At 45.2% G+C, this 15,092-nt stretch overlaps 1 pseudogene; it reads left to right on the top strand.

The window, feature by feature from the left end:
* Window positions 1-12,207: 12,207 nt before the first annotated feature.
* LOC148473432 (5S ribosomal RNA) lies at window positions 12,208-12,326 on the top strand (annotated as a pseudogene).
* Window positions 12,327-15,092: the final 2,766 nt, after the last annotated feature.

Genomic DNA, 15,092 nt, shown 5'->3' with positions numbered 1-15,092 from the left:
CCAGACTCAGAGGAGGTAGTGCCTGCTCCTGAGGTCAGGTCTGGGTCCAGCACAGATGGAGACTCTGCAAGGGAGGATCCAAGTACTCCATCTGGGGACCCTGTGGAGTCTACTCCAGGGCAACCATCAGACCGAGCAGTGCCTCTCCTCACCAGGTTGGTCTCCCAAACTCAGGAGAACACATCTGTTCTTCTGAGGATGGAGACCACTCTGGTGAGGGTGGCGGTGGCCGTGGAGACCATTGCTGGGGCCTTTGATCGTTGGGCTAATACCCAGGAGCAGGCCAACCCACCTGCCATGATCTAGCGAGACTCCCTTCCTCCCAAGACCACCACCTCTGGCAGCCCCACAGCCACCCCCGCAAGTATGGAGAGCCCCATGCCTAGGCCAGAGGAAATCCCATCTACCTCAGGCCAGTCGGCGTGTTACACACCAGTCGGCTGTCTGTAGCTTACCTCTTCCTCTGAGCCGGCCCAAACGACGAAAGTAGCCCTGGATATCTCCTCCCTCACCTGTTGTCCAGTCCCCATATTTCTTGTCACCAATGTCTCAAGCTCTTTTTTTATTTTAAATTTTTTTTTTCTGTTTTTTTAATTTCTTTTTTATTATTTTAATTATATGCAAATGTTGCCCTAACAATTGTTATTTAAATTGTGCTGAAAGGCGAATTAAAAAAAAAAAAAAAAAAAAATTTCCAAAAATTTCTATATTTAACTAAATCATTGTATACAAGGTTTAAAAAGTATGGTATCTGAAAAGGCTGCTACGGAAAACACAATGCTAGATGTTTTAAAAACTGTTTAAAAAAAATAAGTTTAGAAAGCACAAATAAACATTTGTGTTACGAATTCCTTAATGCACACGCAAGTGAAATCAGTTACAAGGTAATTAGCAGTGTTAATAGTTACAATGCATGAATCTTAGCTGCTTGGTTTGTGTGGTTCCAATTAGAAACATCGAAAGTAACATCGGAATAACGATTGTACTATTGTGGCTTACGGACGCTTCTTGCCTACCTTAGCCTGGACGATCATCCTGTTCGTAGAGTGACGTTGTCATGCATCCGCAATTCTTGGTCGTACGAAGCAGATAATTTATGCGCTCCCCTAAAACGCCTGGAAACGCTGAAGAATGCCTCCGTTTGCAGACCACCACCCCCTTATACTCCCACAAACGGTCTTTCCTGTCAATCAACTTTAGCAATCCACTTCCGTGTTGGAAGCCCTACGACCGGCAGTATTTTTCATCGGTAGAGTTCGTACACACATACGCACAGCTAGCCGTGCGCAGGCGCAGAAAGAAAAACATCGGATGCGTACGACCGTGCGGCCACTACGACCGACTCTGAATGAGGTCCAAAGTCCTGTAATGGCAAGGCCAAAATAGAAAAACCTGGGATCCACATTCTACAGTATCCACACATTCCCAGAATTTGCTGTTGGTTCTGCGGCAGTGTCATGTTCTGTATAGCCTGGATTCTGTCAGTTGTGAGATGTTGTAACCCCTGCATTAGGCAGTGTCCCAAATATTTTACTCTGGATTGGCACAGCTGTAGTTTTTCCTTAGCAACTTTGTGTCCTGTGTGCGAGAGGTGAAGCAACAAAAGTTTAGTATCATTTAAACATGACATAAACGAATCAGAACATAGCAATAAATAGTCCACATATTGAATTAGAACAGACCCATTAAACAGTCGTGTAAGGCCTGGGAGAAGATACTGGGGCTGTCTATGAAACCTTGGGGCAATCGTGTCCATGTGTATTGTACACCCCTGTATGTGAAAGCGAATAGGTACTGACAGTCAGGATGAAGAGGCACAGAGAAGAAAGCAGAACAGAGGTCAATGACAGTGAAATGGGTTGCATTTGGTGGGATTTGCATAAGAATGACAGCTGGATTTGGCAATACGAGAAATTGGTTTTCTACTACCTTATTAACACTTCTAAGGTCTTGTACCAGCCTATAACCCCTCCCACCACTCTACTTCACCGGAAAGATGGGACTGTTGGCTACACTAGCTGTACGAACTAAAATTCCCTGTTGTAATAATCGCTCAATTATTGGATAAACCCCTAATTCTACCTCCTGTTTTAGTGGGTACTGGGGAATTTTTGGAGCTTGCCTACCGCCTTTTAAATTTACCATTACGGGGCTTACGTTTGCCATTAATCCAGTGTCCTGTCCATCCTTGGTCCAAAGTGGATCTGGAATTTGGGATAGCATCTGATCTACATGGGCTGGATTTTCATTTGATACATTATCCTTTGGGGAGTGTCCAACATATCCCTCACCTCGTGCGCAATTCTCTCTTAGATATCTAAAAATACACCATCAGGGGTACAATATATGACACATCCCATCTTATATAACAAATCCCTTCCCAGTAGGTTAGTAGGGGCTGCTGCTGCCAGGAGGAAAGAATGCCTAGTATGCAGCGGCCCTATAGTAACCTAGTAGTGGCCCAGTTTTTCTACTAGCGAATGCAATGTAAAAATGGGTGTGACAACAATGGTTTCTGTAATGTGTGTGTGGTTTAAATAGCCAATTAAGTATATGATGGTAAAATTGTTATGACAAAAAGCTATAAATAAATACCATCTATTGTGTGCGTCTCCTGGGGACTGGGTCGAGCAGCTGTGCCCGGCCCTTTGTTACACCTTCCCCTAAAGCTCCGTCCCACAGGGTATTTATCTGGCGCAGAGAAAGTGGGGCACAATTCATCAATCACAAAACGGGCAGGGTGCATTTCATAGTTAACAAATTGGGCAGGGCGTAGTGCCCTGCTAAAAGACCTAGTTTGAACACTAATATACATACAGATACATTAAGTCCACACACACGCAGGGGAATTCAATTCAAAGCGATGTTGAATAGTCCCCGGGAGGGAGCCCCTGAAACTATTCAATTCAATGCGATGTTTGGTCGGGCAAAAGGATTTCTTCTCGCACCCCCCTGGGGATGCGAGGAGAAATCCGACAAAACTGCTGGCCACACGGCTGTTTGCCAGCTTAGCACAGCGCTAACAGCCATGCGACCGGCACTTTAGTCGGTGAATGAATTACCACAATGAATATTATAAAGAACGAAAAAAACCCTTGCAAAGTCTGTGCCACACTGATATAATTTGTATACAAGATTAGATATAGATAGATATTAGATAGATAGATATATAGATATGAGATAGAGAGATAGATAGATATGAGATAGAGAGATAGATAGATATGCAGATAGATAGATAGATAGATAGATAGATAGATATGAGATAGATAGATAGATAGATAGATATGAGATAGAGAGATAGATAGATATGAGATAGAAAGATAGATATGAGATAGATAGATAGATAGATAGATAGATAGATAGATAGATAGATAGATATGAGATAGGGAGATAGATAGATAGATAGATATGAGATAGAAAGATAGATAGATAGATAGATAGATAGATAGATAGATAGATAGATAGATAGATAGATAGGAGATAGAGAGATAGATAGATATGAGATAGATAGATAGATGAGAGAGATTGAGAGACACATACACTGTATATAAGCTCCACCCTTCACTTACCTGGTTTCTAAAAGGGTAGAAAAGACAGGAAGCACAGGATCTCCTGTACACAGGATCACTCCTCACCTCTGCCCTCTCTGTCTCTCTCCTCCCTGGGTGCCATCAAACTTCTTATTTAGCTCCTCTTCACTGACAGACTCTCCGGTAAGCCCCGCCCCCTTTTTTACACTTTTCAGCCTCCAGGGTTCCTGGGAAAGGAAACCTGGCTCCCCATTGGTCGACATCGGTCATTTCTTTGTAGCTTACTATGGGGGCAGCCATTTTTGATTAGCCTCTGCAACTAGTCAGCTCTATCTAGAAGTGTAGCTGGCCAGCCGTCCGTCAGAGCTGAAGAACCATCTGCGACTGCCTTACAGTACTCCCACAGCCAGGCGGCCGTGGAATACTAGCATTGTACCTGCCCGGGAGGCAGATGGCACCCTGCCCCCTGGCCCAGTCCGCCACTGCTCTCATGCTCTTGTTTTACCCTCACAGGCACAGCTGAGCTAATCAGTGAGCTCAACACTGTTATACAATAGGCTTCTCCTTGATTACTGCCTTTGTAGAGTGAGCTGGGGCTGTAGAGAGATATGTTGCATAATATAAACTGGGGGCACTTCAGTGTGCCATAATATGAACTGGGGGCACTGTTTGGCAGAATTTGCACTGGCAGCACTACGATGTGGCATATTGTAAAATGGTGGCACTACAACAATGTTCCATAAAATGAATTGGGGGCACTGTAGGTGTAATGTGAACTTGGGCACTACTATGGGGCATAAATTGAACTAGGGCACTACTATTGGTAATAACATTACTAGGCACTACGATGGGATATACAAATGAATATATAATAAGTTATCTAGGGCACTATGAGGCATAAAATTAACTAGGCACTACTATGGGACATAAAATAAATGTGGGCATTACTATGGGTCATATAATTATCAACTGGTGTGGAATGAGCATTGGGGCGGGAGCACCTTTAAAATGTTGCTATGGGGCCTTCAAAGTTTTGGCTATACCCCTCAACACATGGCGATGTCAGGATGTACACAGAGCAGTTACATCTAAATTTTTGACCCATACTGTACATGAGGGCTCCTCCATACTGGTCAAGGCATTTTAGTAGACCAAGGGATCATTTACTAAGTGGTAGTTTATTGTGTGATTTGACAACTACTAAATTAGATAAGGTTTAAAGATTTAAACCACAATATTTACTATCCTGCAATTTGGAGGATGAAAACTCAAACAGGATCCTAAGTACTGAGGTTTGCAATCCCCTATACCACATGCTACACCAGCCAAACTGCATTATAAACCAGATATGAAATGCATAAATGTATCACAGCCAATAATTTAGCCAGTGGTGGTATTGCTATGCGGATGTCTATCAGAGGATCAAATGACAATCAACCATATGGTCTTATACACTGGAAAAGGGACAAAAATATTGTTCAAATTGGTTAAATTAGTTTGATTTAACCAATTTGTCTGAACAACTATTTTTGCCTGTTTTCCAGTGTTTGTGAGTAAATAGTCAATGTACTGCATTAGGTGAGATAGGTGAGGCAGAGCCTTTCCTGTCATACTTAGGAGTTTTGACTATAAATATTATAAGAAAGAAAAAAAAATATTATAAATATCTTCTTTGTATTATTTTAATAATTTTTTATAGTCAAAACTCTGGAGTAAAAAGTGTATGGCAGGTGAGGCACTGCCTCTCCTGTCTGACTGTTCTGCACATCCCTAATCAAAACACACCAAATTTCCAGCTCTATATACTGCTGTACCTTTGTATAATGTCCACATGAACTCTCAGGCCAGTGCATCCCCAGCCATTTACTGTACCTCACTGCACGTCACTGTAATATATAGTATATACCCAGCATAAGTAAGGTGAATTGATGATCTGATATAACATAGCTGAGATGCTGTAGATTAAAGTTCTATCAGCAGGAGAGCTCAATACACAATCAGCCAATCAGAAGTGACCAGCTGGTGCCGCTGGCTGTCACCATCATTGTGTATGGTTGCACCAGCACTCCAGCCACCACAAGAGATATATCTCCAGGCAGGTGTATCTACCTTCAGGTCTGCATCAGGTATAATTATGAGAACACGCCCCCTATCCTTCCCTTCCTCATGCCACTGCACCAGGGCCTAAGAAATCATAAGTACAAGAGGTGCCAAAATTTGAATACGGGCTTATATGCACATTTTATAGTATGTAGATGCTGTATGAAAATGTGTATCTGACTCAAAACAATAGATGTACGTCCAACACTACATGAGGCACATTATGTATATATTTCCACAGATGCATAGTATGGGCCTGAATATATCACAGACACACACAGCGCACAGATAATACACACAGGGGTGCCGAGAGGAGGGGGGGGAGCGGGTACAAATTACCGGGCCCGGGCTTGCTGGAGGGGCCCGGCGGGAGCCCGGGTCTGGTGCCGCCCCCCCACCCTCATACAACAAAGCAGCTCAGCACACGCTGCTATGGGCTGAGCTGCCCTGGGAGAGTAGTAGCCATAGCAGTCTCCTATGCCTGTGGGGGGAGCAATCACACTGATCGCGCACCCCACTGGCTATGCGCTGGGCTGATGTGGCGCTGCAAAAATGTATTATTTTTTTCTGAGGGGGCGTGGCCATGCCTCCCATGATTAGGCCACACACCCTTCTCTCCCCGGGCCCGGCACAGCTCTCGGCACCCCTGAATACACATCACTGCTGTGCGGAATAATTACATTTCTGCTCATCCCAGTTATATGTTTTTATTTACTGACATGTGTGATACCCAGAACTCAGTGGCCTTACCTTCTGACACAAATTCTTCTAGTTTCCAGATGAATAGTAAGAGGCCTACTTCAACTCAGAACCAATCACAATTGGACTTTACATATGAGGAGAACTCAACTTTATTGTCACAACGCTTCTAATTTGCTGGATTTTTAAAGTTGTTTTAAAAGTCTCATGAAACACTTTCAATTACAATAGCATACAATTACATGGCACATCACATGTGTTAATAACTCTACAGGTAACACTTTAATAATGTTTTATCATGACAAAGTTTGTAAATATATAAATTAAATCACATGTTATTGACTATACCATGGGGCCCAATAAAGAAATATTACTCAGTTCAGCTGAATTAGCCATGGTGGTGCACATTATAAAGCTGAGATCTCTTTGGGGTTAATTCAGGGTCATAAAATTGTGCATCAAAGTTTAGGAACTTGCTAACTTTTTCTATTTGAGTAGTTAATGTTTCTTTCTCTTGAAAGCTCTGCCTCACGCAAATCTACCTGATTCTTTTATGCCCCCATAGATGCTGAGGCTATGCTGTACTTTATAGTGCTAAAGCGTACTGGCTGAGACTGAGGAGAGCTGCTGTCAATGTTTTAGCAGGCTGACTGAGGGCCTGATTCAGAGCCGGACGCTCTGACCAGAGCGCTCGCTCTGAATCAGGGCCCTCCTACCTAACATTGGAGCGGCCTCTTGGACGCTCGCATAGCTGTGGGTTACCACCCACAGCTTATGCGAGCGTCCATCATGATGGTCACGATGGTCAAGACCATCGTGACCATCGGGCTTGCGACGAGACCCTGCAGTAGGGTCTCGCTGCCGCAAGCCCTGGAGTGATTTTGGCTCTATCAGAGCCAAAATCACTCCCACTGACATCACTAGTGATGTCAGTGAGGCCGTACCCAGATGGTAGGCGTTCCAATGGGAATGCCTCCGTCTGGCAGCCATGCCCCCGGCACGCCCACCAAAGGGAGCGTACTGTCACTCACCATCGACAGCACGCCCCCTTTGGTGCGAGACCCCGAGCGACGGCTACCCCGTCGCTCGCCGGGTCTCGCGCATACGCACGACGGAGCTCCCTCCATCGTGCGCATGCGCATTTGGGAACCATCGACCCGCTTGCGAGCATCCAGCGTTCGCTCGCGGGTCTGAATGAGACCCTGAGCCCATACTGGTGTGCCTACTCCTCTTTATTAGCTGTTATTAACATCACAGTCTATGCTGGTGGTAAGATGGCTGACTGCCTAATAGCTCACTCCTGTATGCTGGTATACTATTCCTTTAAACGTGCAATAGGATGTCTGTAGCACAATCTGCTGGGTTTTGTGGTAATTGCTTGTGCTCTCACTGTTTAGTGATACAGGAAGATGTAGTCAGTTACTTAGAGCTTACTAACCTCCATCTGGGTTTTTGCTTTGCCCCCTGAGCTGGCAGGACCTGCCTAATGATCTGGTGTTCCTTCCTCTGGCAACCAATTATGGGCCGTATTCAATTTGGAGCGAAAAGCCGTTTTCGCGTGTTTTTGGTGGAAAAGTTTCGCCGATGACGTCATTTCGCCAGGTGGAAAAGTATCACTGTATTCAATTTGAAAGACTTTCCGACCTAGGCGGAAAGTCAATGCAATGTAATAGGAGAAAAAGATTCGCCTATGAATAGCAGGCGGAAAAAAGTGCAGAATTGGGGTTTTGGGGTGCAACGTTGCGGGAACCCCCGTGCAGCCTTCAGACAGTCCCCCAAAGTAAATTGTGTCAAAAATTAAAAAAAAAACACTTAAGGACACCCCAAAAATTAACTTTGGATTTGTGGGCGAAAAAAAAAATGTTGGGGGACAAAGTTAAAAACTAGCGAACTTGACTCTGGGGGTTCCCCAAGTATGCCCCAGGAGTTTTTTTTCATTGCAGGTGGACTGCGGAAGGTGGATTTTTCTAAATTTTTTCAACTTAACTTTAGCAACATTAAAATATGCTGACCCCCATTTTCAAGCACCCCAAATTTGCTGGGATAAGTTATTTACAGCAAAAAACCTCCAGAATACTATTCTGCACCACTTATACAAAAACGCTATTTAGCAGCTATTGAGCCTGTTTAAAAACACCAAATACCTTAAGCTAGCCAAATCGGGGGGTACCATAGCTAACCCCCATGCCAGAGCATCTTTTGGGGGGTGTCAGGCTGATTTCCCCAAATCTGACAGTACTTTCCGCTTGTTTAAGTTTCGCCGGGTCCCGTTTTCGCCTACTTTCAAATTGAATACGGCGATACGCGGGCACGTGCATGATACTTTTCCGCCTGCAAAACAGGCGAAGTAGGCGAAAAGTCCGGGAGGCGAAAAAGTATCGCGGATCAGCTCAAATTGAATACGGGCCTATGTAGGAAGACGTGCCCCTGCAATGTATTGCTCACCAGCGGTTGTACTGAAGAAGAGAGTGCCTCTCTGAACGCCTCCACTGGGAACAGAGAAGTTGCTTGCTTGGCCGGAAGATGTCACTGAGACCAGCCTCGTCTGTGAGGCTGTTATGGTGCGTACACACTAGACGATATGCTCCCTGAGCGATATCGTCTAGTGTGTCCCCGGCAGAGTGTGCTCAATGTCGTTCATGACATTGAGCACACCCGCTGAACGGTATCATTAACAATATCATTCAGCGCCGGGCTCCCCAACATGCAGCAACCTAACGACATCGTCAGGTTGGCCTGCATGTTAACCCGATGAACGATGATGACGAACGACCCGCGGGAATGCGTGTTGTCGTTATCGTTCATCGTTTTTGTGTTAAAAATGGATGATAAAGTGGACGACTGAACGATAATGATATCGTTATCGTTCAGTCATCCACTTGAATCGCCCAGTGTGTACGCACCATTAGAGTGACTGGAGATTGGCAGAGCGGCTCTCAAACAACACCGCTGTCTGAGAGCCACTATGCCAATCTCCGGTCACTAACAGCCTCAGTCTCACCACGCTGATCTCCGGTCACTGGGAACACCTCTCAGTCTCAGGAAAGTGTGCTGCGTCTCACCACTCTCCTCAGCATACAGTTAGGGAGTCTGAGGCAGTTCAACTGTCTCTGCTGCATCTGCCAGCTCCTGCCCACCAGGCCCATGCATAGCATGCCAGGCATCTAGAAATTTCTGGCACTACAAACTGCATCCTATAAAGAGTCTTATGGTGCTGGCCATGGAAGTGGGGAAATAATAAATTGTCCATTACCACAAAACAGTAAATTAATGCTCCCATACAGTAGCTGCTTATTACATAGTGTGGGCAGCCGAAGACTACCCAACAAACTAAACTAGTGGGGTACCACATATGTAGTTATCACATTGTATTTACTATTAACCCCCAATGCCCTGCATGAGATACATGGCAGTGCCCCCCCCCCATTCCTCCCTGCCAGGGCACCTAGTGATGTCACAGTAGCAGCTGATGATGTCACTATTGGAGGTGTGATGGGTATAACAAGGCAGCTGGATGCTTCCTGTGTTATATCTGATATTGCTGGACTAGTGACAGTACAGATATTTCTCTTCTCATTTCTGAGTGGATAAAATGATATTACGATGAAGAAGGCGGGAAATAACCATCCTAAGCACCATCAAATGACTGTAAGTATCTCTTATAGAGCCATGGCCTCACCGTATTACTGATGGTTACTGGTAATAGGTCACTGCTATATGATTTCATATAAGTTCAGGGTAGGGATAGATACATTAGTTTTAAAAACTCCCTTTTTCTTTGTATTTATACTATTTACTATTAATAACTGTTTTGCTTAGTAGCTTTCCAGACTTTCTAATATTTATGTTAAGGTTCTGATTTCAAATGATTTAAAATAAAAGCAAAAATATTATGAAATGTTGCATCTATATTACTGTTTGCTTTGCTTTATATTAGTGGTTTTTGCCCCTATAGGGAGATTATCTTGGCATTAAAAATCCTGTATTGTTCTTATGTCTGTTTCATTATTTCACAGGTCGCTCTGCGCATCCGTCCGTTTAATAGGACAGAGGCTAAGAGCAGCGCCCGATGCATTATACACCAGCTCGGGCCGCAGGTAACAAAATGCTAATAACATTATTTTAGTTTAAACAACTGAAGTTTAACATTAAACACAATGAATTATAAAACTGTTTTCTTACCAATACATTATTCTTAGATTTATTTGTTGTTCAAATTTTACTTTACAGCACATTTATTTATTTGATTTCTCACATTGTATATATATATCTGTGTTTATAAATATGATAAAAAGAAAATGTTTTGGTTTGTGTATCAGAGGTGGAACGCTAGCCACAGTCCCCATATACCCATAAGCAAATCAGAGTAATGACCTGCTGCACAGATAGTGCACAAGAAATGGGGAAATCATGGATCATTGCTGGACTAAGCAAATGCTGGGCCTGCTGCAAAACACCATTGCAGGGCTCCTAAGCTGCTTCTCCCTCTTACTAACCAGCTGATTATGTTTGTCAGACAGGGGTGTGACCCCACAGACCAGTAAAAAGTGGTAATCTCTCTGTTTGTGGCTTTCTATTGGCCTACGACTATGTAGTCACACACCCCTAGGCTGCACATGCAGCACCAGCTATTGCTATTTCTCTTTCATCCACTAGGGGACACTGGAGGTACTTATGCTGGGGTATAGAGGCGTGGATAGCTGGAGCTGGCACTTTAATTAATTTAGAAGTGTGAAGCTCCTCCCCCTCTATTCCCCACCAGCCCTCAGTTTAGAAAATGTGCCCTAGGAGCTGGTCACTACAAGCTGTGCTCCAGCAATACATTTAATTTTATTTATTTATTTATTTTTTGCATCTTTTACACTACAGGTACCCTTCGCCACCTATATCAAAGGTGGGGTCCGGGTACTGGGCGCCCTGGTTTTTTAATATAAAAATAAAAATCAGGAAGGAGTGCACAGGGCTTATTCTAAAAGCACCTGACAGCTCCTTATCGCCCCAGCAAGCCTTCACATAGCATGAAGCTAAAGAAGAAAAGGCTTTGCTGCATGGAGAGAGAGACTTCAGGGACACGCAGTGAGTAACAGCTGCGCATTCCCCGGCCCCCTACATGCTGCCCGGCGCTGACACAGCTTAGTAAGCTGTGTCTGTTGTCATTAGGAAGTGCTGCAGCGCAGCTCCCGGCCCTAGCATTCCCCGCTTATGCCCGCAGTGTAGCGAGGAGGGGGAAGATATTGCCGCTAATAGCAGCCATAATGGAAGCCCTTAGGGCATGTAGAAGGGGGCGGACCCTAACCAGCGCGCGCGCTCTCTCTCCTCTACACGCGGCAGAAAGCTGTGTACAACAGCGTGCCTGCCGTTTTCTTCAATGAATAACTGCACCTCTCCCTGGTTCAGGAGGTGTGCAGCATATGTAACAGAAGGCTGGATTCTCTTGCTCCAGGCATCCCTAGACTACAGGATCTTTCGCAAAGAGGGCTGTGAGTGCTACTGGGGTGCATTTAGTAAAGAGCAGGGAATTTATTGCTATGGGAGGGTGTCTTCTCTCTTAATCAGCCTTCTGTCTCTGTATACTGTCTGCATCTGTACAAGTATACTGTCTCCTTATTTCTGCATTATCTGTGTGGGTGATGTATAAATGTCTAAGGCTTCTCAAAAGATGTTTGTTTGTTCCAAGTGTAGCAACAAACAGACCAAGCCACATTTTATGGGCTCCACTTTAGGTGATGCTTGTTTAGTTATGGACATTACTAACTCACCCACCCCTCTATGGGCTGCTGACATTGTAGGTGTTATGACAGAATTAAGGAGGCTCGTAAGTCTCATCCCCCCTGGGTGGCAGGGTTAACCAAGTCTCTAGGCAGCCTGGTACAGGTTAGCCTACGGTCACACCACCCTGAACACGCCCGATCTCGTCTGATCTTGCAAGCTAAGCAGGGTCAAGCCTGGTTAGTACTTGGATGGGAGACCGCCTGGGGATACCAGGTGCTGTAGACTTAAAATGGGTACCACTGCTACTATTCCCTTCACTTCCTACTCATAAGCGTCCTCTTATAACCGTCCTCCAATCAGAGGATTCGGAAGAGGTACTCCTCGCACATGAGGATACCGAGGAAGGTGAATTACAGGAAGTTTTGAATGATGTCGGTCAAAACTTAGAATCTGCCTCCACGGTGGTGGAGCCTCTAATTCTGGCGGCAGGCGGGTCCTTAATGTACCTGAGGATATTGTTCCTGCTTCCCAGGAGTATGAGTTATTCACTGAACCACCAAAAAGGTTGTCAGTTTTCCCGTTCTCAAAACAACTTCAACAGCAGTTTTCAGTGGCCTGGAAACATCAGGATAAGAGGTTCCAAAATTCCTCGTCTGTCCCCGTCCAGCTATTCTTTTCCGTCATCTATGATGGAAAAGTGGGAAACCCCCTACCCTGTTGATGCGTCTATTTCCCATCTCTCAAAAAAGGCTACACTTCCAGTACGGGGGGCTACATTGCTGAAGGACCCTTCTGATCGTAAGTTGGAGTCAAAGCTAAGGTGTATTTATACTGCAGCAGGGGCTCAGTTTAGACCTACGCTTATTACCGCCTGGGTTAACCAGGCTGTGGTTTGCTGGACTGATCAGTTCATTTCGGGTTTGGATCTACTAGCAGAACACATCTGTGAGTCTGCAGTTTATCTAGGAGAAGCATCCAAGTATATCAGTCAGTTCAATATCCGCTTATGCTATTTCTGGCCGCAGAGTCTTGGCAGGCCGACGTTACCTGGTTGCTTTCTTGGCAGGCCGACGCAGAATGCAAGGATTTACTATTCACTGGTGACATGTTTTTTGGGCCGGCATTAGATGGATATCTTGGGCCACTGGGGGAAGGTCTTCCTTTCTCCCTTCAACGGCTCTGGTACCTAGGTGAACTTATAGAGGATGCTCGTTTCAGTCCTTTCGTGCGCCACAGACCTTACGTGGTAGATCCCGAGGTGCTCCCACTCAGACAAGGGGTGGTAGAGGTCTACTACATACAGTTGCGTGTAGATGGGAACCGATGCCAGCTGAGCAACAGGTGGCATGACGGTCTTCCGTCCCACCTGGGGTCTCCTGCAGTGGGAGCTCGCTTATAGAATTTTCAACAAGTTTGAAACCAAACCTCTTCAGACCCATGGATTTGCAAACTGCTTTCCCTGAGGTACCAAATAAACTTTGAATTCTCCCCTCCAGCTCAGTTTGTCACTACGAGTCTGTAAATACCTACAGAAGGTTCTACAAGAGACTAGCCAGTATCTAATAGTATCGGCTTAGTTCCGGTTCCAGTGAATCAGGATGGGGTTTAACTGAAACCTTTTTGTAGTGCCCAAACCGGATGGTTCGGTCAGACCCATCTTAAACTTCATGTCCTTAAACCGGTACCTGAAGATGTATCGTTTTAAAATGGAGTCTCTTCAGTCTGTCATAGCAAGCTTAGTACCAACGGAGTTCCTGATATCCCTGGAAATCAAAGATGCCTATCTTCATGTTCCAATTTGGGAACCGCATCGGGCCTTCCTGTGCTTTGCCATATTGCAAATCACTATCAGTTTCAGGCCTTGCCATTCGGATTATCCTCGGATCCACGCATTTTCACCAAGATTATGTCAGTTATGATTGCTCATCTTCGGTCATCAGGACTGAACATAATTCCTTATTTGGACGACCTATTAATCAAAGCTCCATCAGAATTCCTTCTCTTGGAGCACACCTCACTGACTTACTGTATCATACTCTAATCACAGCACGTTTGGACAAATCTCATTCCATCCCAGAGACTTCTGTTTCTGGGGATAATTCTGGATACGGCATCACAGAGGATTTTCCTTCCGGAAGACAAAGCCTGGGATATCCGGTTGCTAGTTCAGTTCATTCTCAGACCAAAGAAGGTGTCCATGCTTCTTGGCGTCTTTTGGGGAAGATGATAGCTGCCTTTGAGGCACTATAATTCGAATCGACTGATCCGTTTGAACCTGGCTACCAGGGTAGCTCTCCTCTGGTGAACACAATCCAACAATCTCTTAGCAGTGGTCCTCGACTATCAATTTCAGGGCCTCCTCTGGAACAACGGTGGCCCATAAAGGTGTTGGAACTCAGAGCATTTTCCAATCCTCTCATAGAAGCAACACAGTTCTGACCTCTCTTCTGGTAAGAGTTCAGTCAGACAATGCGACAGCCGTTGCATACATCAACCGCCTGGGCGGGACTCGTAGTTGCATGGCCATGCGAGAAGTAACTCAGATTCTCAGGTTGGCTGAGAGTCAGTCGGCAATCCTGTCGGCAGTTTTCTTCCCGAGAGTAGACAACTGGGAAGCAGATTACCCGGGGGATGGAAGCTTCACCTAGACGTGTTTCAGGCTCTAGTACTGTGCTGGGGTCATCCTTGGGCAGATCTTATAGCATCTCGATTAAATCATCAGCTCCCGGTATGCGTGTCAAGGACTCGGGTTCCGCAGCAGGGGCGGTCAACACTCTGACAGTGCCGTGGACTTACGACTTCATTACCAGTTTCCTCCGATTACACTTCTTCCTTGTATACTAAAAATAAAACACGAGTCTGCCTCAGTCATTCTCGTGGCTACGAAATGGCCTTGGCGTAGTTGGTTTTCGGACCTTCGGTCCCTCTTGGCAGACGAGCTGTGGCCCCTTCCTCTTCTGTTGCAGGGTCTTTTCGCACACCCCAACTTAGCACAGCTGTGTTGATGGGGTGGCTCTTGAGACCGATTATTTTAAGATGCAGAGGCATCCC

This window comes from Taudactylus pleione, unplaced genomic scaffold (genome assembly GCF_031769625.1).
Source record: "Taudactylus pleione unplaced genomic scaffold, aTauple2 ptg000916l, whole genome shotgun sequence".
NCBI classification, from domain to species: Eukaryota; Metazoa; Chordata; class Amphibia; order Anura; family Myobatrachidae; genus Taudactylus; species Taudactylus pleione.
The sequence above is the reverse complement of the archived record's forward strand: the minus strand, read 5'-3'. Positions and strand labels throughout refer to the sequence as shown.